Here is an 8286-nt window from a genome sequence, read left to right as displayed (position 1 = left end):
CAGCAAAGAGAGTCTGGCAGATGTCCAGCTACTTCTCTTCAGTTCTGTGTTTGGCCCAGACCCAGCATAGTCACCCATTCCTGTAACCCAGCTAATACCTTGAAGGCAGAACTCACTCTTCTGAGTGCAGTGGGTGTCTATATTTTATTTCTGACTGTATCTCAGGGAAGCAGTATAGCAGACTGACTGACCCATTAGGCTGGGCCTCCCTTTACTACCTCTCACTTGCTGTACGGGCTCTTTGGGAGTGGTACTAACGAGGGCTGTTGAATGGCAGTGCTGAATCTCTTAGCCGTTCCAAACTCCTTCGTTCGCAAGCCAGCTCCACCAACACCAGTTCTGGTCTTCTCAGCACAGTAATGCTTGCAGGCATCTTGCTTTGCTGCACTCTCCTGGGAAGCATTATTTTCACCCAAAGAATAGATCTGTTCCACCTTGTTAGCTTCTCTTCAATTTATTTTTTTATAGCCATGGGGTATCAATGTAATGATGAACTCCAGATGCCTGAAGCTATAAAACTTTGATAGTGACATCATTGAATGATTGATGCCATTACTGACAATCTGTGCTCTGAAACTGATAGTTGGACACTGTAGAATGGGACTTCCATGCAGGTCAAACAAAAGGACCAGACAAAAAGGTAATCAAAAAAAAAAGGACACTTCAAAGATATGCAATTGCAGAGTTTTTTCTGCCTCTTTGCAAAAAAGCAAGAAGAACACTAGTGGAGTCAATTTTTTCCACATATTTTTAACTGTGACATTAGGGGATGCCTATGACTTGTGAATCCATGTTCCAGCTTGGCTCCTGGATATACAATAGCTGAGAAGACTCAGGGAATGAACTACTGGATTAAATCTTAATCCAAGGTAGAACTTTTATTTTTACCTCCTGTTCTTTCATATAGAATGATCTTTCCTGCAGAGTAGGTCTAGTGAGGAGATGCACTCCCAGTAAGCTTGTCCTAACTCACCCCAGGATTGTGTGATGACTGTTACTCTCCTCATTCATGACTTCAGAAGCTGGTGGTGTGGTAAGACCAAAGCACCCACAGAAATTCTTACTCTCACTCCAACGACTGCCCGTTGACTGTTCATACTATGATTATATTGGACCCCTGAAAAGCAGAGGAAGAGAATAGCAGTGGCAGAATGTGGTAACAGGGAGATGTTGCCACCATGAGAAGGTCTGTGTCCCTTAAGCAGGTGCCAGTGTTAAGAGAGAGTCATGAGAGAAGGATGCAGCAGCAGCATGCAGTTGTGTAATGTTACATGAAGTGAAGGAAAGAGCCCAAAAGAAGAATTCCAGATTTTAATATCCTTTCACCAGAAGAATTTGAAGAAAAGAGGTGGTTCAAACCACTGAACGGAGGAGTAAATCATAAGTGAGAAGATATGAGAGCAACTATATTAATATAGCCTGACAACCTTCACACATAGCAGGAGTCTGAGATAACATCAAAGAATAGGGCTGGTGTTTTACCCAGTGCTATCAGACCTAGCCAGGCACTGTTTGACCAAAGCTTTTCTGAGCCACAAAACGCTACTGAGGAAAGGTTTCTTGACATTTCTTGTCAAAATGAGAAAGTCTTTCAAAGATGTTCCTAATAGATATCTAGTGGTTTGGATCCTCATCTGAAATAAGGAACAATCATCTTCAAACTTCTATTTTGTCTGATGTAAAGCAGGATTTGAAATTACATCTTTATACCTCTTGTGAGCACCTCATCACACAGGTGCTGAGACAATCTTTGGCCCACTGAGCATATAACCACTTATACAAAGCAGGACTGCTTGACTGGGTGGTGAGATGGACACCACCCAGAATAACCTCCCACTCTTTCCCAACCACTTGTGACCGTGCCTCACACTGAAGTATTTATTACCAGGAGTTGTGGGGGATATGTCAGTGTCATTCACTCTGCCCCTTGACATGCAATCTTCACTCATCTAAGCACTTGATTCACTTCTAGGTTTTGTTAGGATTACCAAGATGATTTTGATATGTTTTATATGAAACTCAGCTTCACTCTTTGAATCCTTTGGACATAGGAAAACTTGCTGGGCATTCTTACAAATTTTCTGGTTGCATTAGAGTAGCTCCATCAGAAAAATAATTACCTTTATTTTTTTTCACCCTAAAAGTAATAAACAACCAGAGCAATTCTGGATGGACTCGAATATAATGCAATTTGTATGGTTTTTGCCATTAAATTCAGTAAAAACAAAAGGGATATTATGTACTTATGTTTTCCTTAAAATATACATTTTGACATCAGAAGTGTTTGTTATCCCCACAGCAGTTTTTAAGGATATAGTTGTGTTGTACTAGGCTGTTGTTTTCACTGTAGTGAAGAGAGTAAAATATAAATGAATATTTCTAAAGCAGAATAAATATCACTTTAGTTGGATAAGCAGTAAACAGGCAGAATGATCTGGACTGAAAAAAGGTAGTTTTATCATAGCTGTGGGATCCTGAAAACAACAGGCAGAGTTTCAAAGTCAGCAGATTAAAAAAAAATAAACCTATGTCATAATTAAATTTTCCTGTTTATTTGAGAGGGGCTGATGGCGAGGATCCCCACTGCCATGGGAGAGGAAGTACTTAAGAGACCCTTTGGCTAAGCAAGGCCTGAACTTATGTAACTCCTCTATAGCTTGATGAACCAGAGGTGAAAGCTGCACTTAAGCACTGGGAAATGGGCTATGTGGATTAATTGAGCATCCAGGCAGAATGTAATGAACTTCTTGCATTTCTGGCTCTCATTTTAAGGAGAAAGAAAGAAAGAAAGAAAAAAACCCACTTCTTGTTTCTCTATTTGGAGAAATGAGGCTGCCTGTAGGAAGGAGACCCCTCAGTGATAAGAGGAATAATTAGAGGAGGAAGGTTGCCTGCCCTTCTGAAGGGCCAGCTGGTCACCTGGCAGTCCAAAGACTAGTGGGAGGTGGCTGGGTGAAGAGGATGCACAAAGCAGGTGTATCTTGGCTGCAAAGGTGTATCCTGGCTGGATGCTGTGCTGCATATAGCTGGGAGGAGAACTTCATGCTTGTTAAGAAGGACTTTCTTGTTTTCCTCTCTTGTGGACTCTGTCAGAGTTACTCTGAGCTGTGTTGATGAAATGGCTGTTAGGTCTGGCATATCCTTTCCTTGAGGCTGCCTCTTCCTGTCTGCCTTGTTGACAGCAGCTAATGTGCGGTGGCACACTGGTGTGCTATCCACTGTTGTGGAAACACTGTCAGTGTCTCCCTCAGGGTATCTTTCAGGTCCTTTTGCAAGGCTGGAGCAATCTCTCTCATCTCCTCCTCCTGTCAGGCCACCCAATGGGCAGAGACATAACAGACATAACAAGGAGCAGTTAAACAATCACAAAGTCCACTACCATAGAGGATTATGGAAACCACGACAGCTGAGTTGTAAATGACAGAAACACTAACTCAATCCAAACCATCCAAACATCCTTCTGCAGCTGCCAACAGAAAACTTCTCTTTTTCTTTAGTCAGTAATGATACACAGCCCAAGGTCTTAAAGTCCATCATGTTATCAGCCTCCATAACTAACCTAGGAAACAGAGTCCTGTAAGTATATCTAAGGAAGAAATCCAGACTGGCAGAGAGATGGGCTGGGTATGTCACCAGGCTTTTATCAGTTGTGGCAGCAGTTACTCCAGTGCCTTAAACAGGTCTGTTTTGACTGAGATCGGGAGACTTTTGGTTCAGCTGCAATCAAGAAATCATCCATGCTCTTTATTTCCTCTCTTTGAATAAGAGAGTTTCTGTTTCCAGTTGCCAAATACAAAATCAATCCCACACGCATCCTTCTGAAGACAATGAAACTTAGTGTGTATTGTTCTGCAGCTTCTTTCCTGTCTGTCTGTCATATCTTAGAGACAGAGATAAGAGTGAAGGAAAAGTTTTGTTATTCAGTAACCTCCTCCATCTCTCTGCTTATACAGAATTGGGTCCTGTTCTGTGTTGTCCATTTTTTAAATGACTGAAATGAAGCACTGTCTGCCTTGGGCATGTTTTTCTCTGGTTAAAAGACCTTATCATTAGATTATTTCTTCGGAGGCTGCAGGTTTTTTTGTTCTGTGTCATTCTATACCAACTATTTCTCCTCCTCCCCCATAAAATAGATCTTGTTCTTCCATTCCTGGGACAAAATAACAGATATTTTTGTCTCCTGTGTATTTATCTATCTTTGATAAAATAAAACATATCCTCTTTTTTTTTTCATCTTTTCAGTACAAGGCCCCATCTTTTTGCCTCATGAACTTGCTTCAGTGGGCTGACATTCCTGGGCTTCAAATCCTGCAGGAGAATACACAGGAGAGAGAGATAATTATTTCCCTGCTAGGGCTAGCAAAAAGATCCTCTAATTTAGAGACACTCTCTGTCTTTTCAACAGTCTCCTCAATTTGCAGCAGAGCAGGTGGAAGGGGTTTCAAGGTTAGAAAAAGAACAGCTTGTGTGTACACAGCATTATGCTTAAAATTTTCTTCTCTCCAGAACTGTGGTTTCTCGGGTTAACTATACCTATAACATAATTGCCAAGGATGAGGATGAAAGCTGAATAAATCTGATTGATTAGAATCTATAGTGTTCTGAAATTTAGCTTGCCTCTCAGACACATTGGCAGCATCTAGAAAGAGAAGAAGCCAATATTTCAGGGAAGTATTTTATGGAAGAAGATGAGATACACCTTTACCCCACTGTTGTGGCTCTATTTCTTTGTTTTTCTAAAATCTGCCTCACCTACCTGATTAGAACAATTCAGAATTGGTCTAGAACTATTAGACCAAAACATGTCACTTGTTCGGGACAACTCTATGAACTCTTTTAGTAGCTGAGACAAAGTGTGTTGCCAAAATGTAAGGTTTTATTAGCCCATGAGAGTGTCCCTATTCAGATGTCTTTTATGCCTCATCTGTATTATAAAACTTCTACCTCACTGAGGATGACAGGAACCCTATTACTGTGTTATCCACTGGTGTTATTCTTTAGTGCTCTCTCAGGCTCCTTCCATGTGTGGAGGTTGCTGTGCCTTACTTTTCATATATATGCTCTGTTATTGTCTCACTTATGATTTGACAAATGCTAGAACAAAGCAAGTTTATTGTTTTCTTTCCCAGTGGGCAGTGATTGCTCAACACTGGAAAACTCAGCTCACAAATGTCAGGAAAAGAAAACTGATGATGACTCCCCATGGCTGCGTTGTATGTTAATAACAACTTAACTTTCCATGTCTCCTCCTGCCAGGTAGTCTTCTAAAACCTTCCCTCCTTCCCACACTGGAACACTTAAGCAAACCCTGGTGTGCTATAGTGTTATGAAAAAGTCTCTTTCCTCTCATACCTTGTGAACAGCAGAATAGCACATGTTGGCACTGAGTGGCTGTAAAGATATGCAGACCCAATAGGTGCTAAAACATTTTCTTTCTTCAGATATGGTGTTTCTGGCTTTCTGCAGTCTCAGGCATATTGAGTATTTTCTGCCTGATGTTTTGAAAGTTTTCAGTGTGACCTTTCAGAAATCCAGGCTCTAGAGAACAATTGTAAAGCTTATTTGCACGCTAACTGGGCTTTCTTTATGTTACATTATGGAAGGAAGAGATCATCACTGGTGTCTGTGATCCCACCCTGTACTTCACTTTATAAATATTTCCCCAGAACCTGCATCCTCCACAGGTCTATGAGATGAAGAACATCTACTACACCAATCAAACACAGCTTTAGGATCAAAACCCTCTGGCTGGGAGCAGCAAGGGAGAACTGCTCCCTAAGGGACAGGGAGCTGAGAGTGACCCCAACACAAGCTGTGCCCTCTCCCATGGGTTGCAATCCCACAGGGTCTGAGCAGGGGTGGCAGAGGTGGGTGGTGGTAACAAGGTCCATTAAGAGCCTCAGACACAGCAAGCAGTGAGCCAAGTCCGGGGCCCATCCAGGGAGCCCAGTCAGGAGCGGAGTGAAATGGAGCAAGAGACAAGGTTGGAGACAAGGCTCCAAGTGTGGGTCCAGAGTCAATTCAGAAGACAGGGACAAAGACAGGACTAGAGACAAGTTACAGTGTATATCTGAAGGGTCCATCTTAGGAGGGACATCAGGTAGGCAAGCTACCTATAGTGTATGTCTGAGGTCCACCCAGGAGTTTGGACCAGAAACAGGCTGGAGACCAGCACTTCTACAGCAAAGCTCAAGTAGAGACTGAAGGCCCGGGGCTGGGCTGAAATGGAGTTTCTGGGCCCATGGACAGGGGTGGTGGGTGGAGGCCCCAGGTGGTGCTGGTCAGGGTCATTAAGGCCTGCTAGTGCACTCAGAGCCCTGACACCCACATCATCTACTCAGGGTGGCAATCAGCTTAAGGTTAAGGCACTTAAACTTGGTCACCCACATGTGTGATAGCTGTCTAAGCTCCGTTAGAGCTGGTAAACATCTAGGACTTCATAAATCTGCCTGAACATAAACCATAATTTATTTGACACATCCAAGCATATTTGAGACAATTGGGAGGTGACTGACATGGCATAGGATCCATGGGAGATGTGCATGTCTCTGAAGTGCTGGAGGCCAGATGAGGATCCCTAGGACACCTCAGCTGGTCCCAGGCACCCATGTGAGACAGCTATGCTGTCAATGGCTCTTGCAGAGACCCTCAGCTGACCAGTTGTTACTCAGTTCAGCTGCCAGGCATCTTGACTCCTTTTAAACACCGTGGATGAATTGCCTGACAAACTCAGCTTGGAGGTAAGAACTCTTTAGGTTGCTATAATGTGCTCTTCTTTCTCTGTTTATCATGCTCAACTCTGAAAGCCTCTATCCCATAATGATTTTGGCAGATGGTTTCTGTTCTTCTTCCCTTCCTCTGTCCTCTCACCACAAGGACGAACTATCTATTGAACTCAATACAGGACAGAGATTTTATAGAAACATGGACACTGAATGGGGAAGAAAACTATGTTTGTTCTGGCAGCTCCTTGATCCAATCCCCTCTCTCCCACCTCAGCTATACGTACTCCAGCCCCATGCTTGGCTCCATGCTTAGGGCTGCAGCCCTAAGCCCATTCCAGAACCAGCTCTTATTACATTGGCAGTACATCCTTGACTATGGAAACTAGGATGCTGACAGATAAACTTGTCCAGAAAAGAGAGTAGTGCACTTAAACTATAATCATCATGAGTCACTACAGCAGCTTTTTAGAACCAAAGGAAGTATTTTGACTTGTGCTCCACTTTCAGTAAAAAGCCAGAATGTTCTGCAGAAATCAGACACTCTTAAAAAAATAATAATTTCCTTGGCAAGCCAAGTTTTCTTCTGGTAAGTAGTTTTGATGTAACATTTTCAGCCAGCAGTTGGAATAATCTCCTGTTTAAGACATAATTCTTTCAAAATTTGAACATCAGAAAAGGTAAAGATGAGATTAAAAAAAAATAACCTAGTGGGAACAGAATGATGCCCAAACTAAACATTTTGAAAACTTCCATGCAAAGGTTTCATGGAAAGTTAAAGGTTTTAATGCCTTCCTTTGGCATTGAAAACTTTATGCAAGCTTTTGGGGAGCCTGTCTGGTTTTGGCCTCTCTTTGTTAAAAACTGTTTGAGACATGGGGAAGAAGAACAAAGTCTGGTTAAGAACTATAAAGTATGCCATAAGAAGATGCTCTATTGAAGAGGAAACAGTATTAGTGAAGCCTGGAATATTAAAATCTTTCTTTCCCTTTCCCCTCAAACACCTGCCTGAAAGATGAACATATATGAAAATGAAGAAAGAAAAGGTTATCCACAGTAATGAGTTGGAAGTATCTAATATAACTCGATACATTCTGTGGAGCAAAACTGGAAAATGTCAAAAAGCAGTTATAAACAATTTGCAGCACTGGCAAAGGGATGAAAACGGATCACAGGTATCAGGGCTGGCTTTTGAAGAAGCAATACTCCCATCTCGTCATGCCTGATGCCATGTGCTCAGGGTAGGTAGGCTAATACAAACAGCGTTGGCACTATATATTCTGTAAGTCAGCGCCCTAGCACAGCCAACAAGGTTTCACCCAAATGTCTGCCAAGGGGCAGGGAAAACCCTTTGCAATTTTTATTAGACATTACACATCTAGTACGATATAGAAGCAGCTGCAGTCCAGATTCCTGATCATTAGTTGTAATGATCTCTTCAGTAAGATCCTGCAGGATAAAAATAGGTCTAGAAGAACCTCAGATATTTACCTAGGAAATACAAGGAACAGCAAACTAATTGGACTGAAACAGCTGCACGGCAGGATACAGCTGCTTTGATATA

Source organism: Apteryx mantelli, chromosome 2 (genome assembly GCF_036417845.1).
Source record: "Apteryx mantelli isolate bAptMan1 chromosome 2, bAptMan1.hap1, whole genome shotgun sequence".
NCBI classification, from domain to species: domain Eukaryota; kingdom Metazoa; phylum Chordata; class Aves; order Apterygiformes; family Apterygidae; genus Apteryx; species Apteryx mantelli.
The sequence above is the reverse complement of the archived record's forward strand: the minus strand, read 5'-3'. Positions refer to the sequence as shown.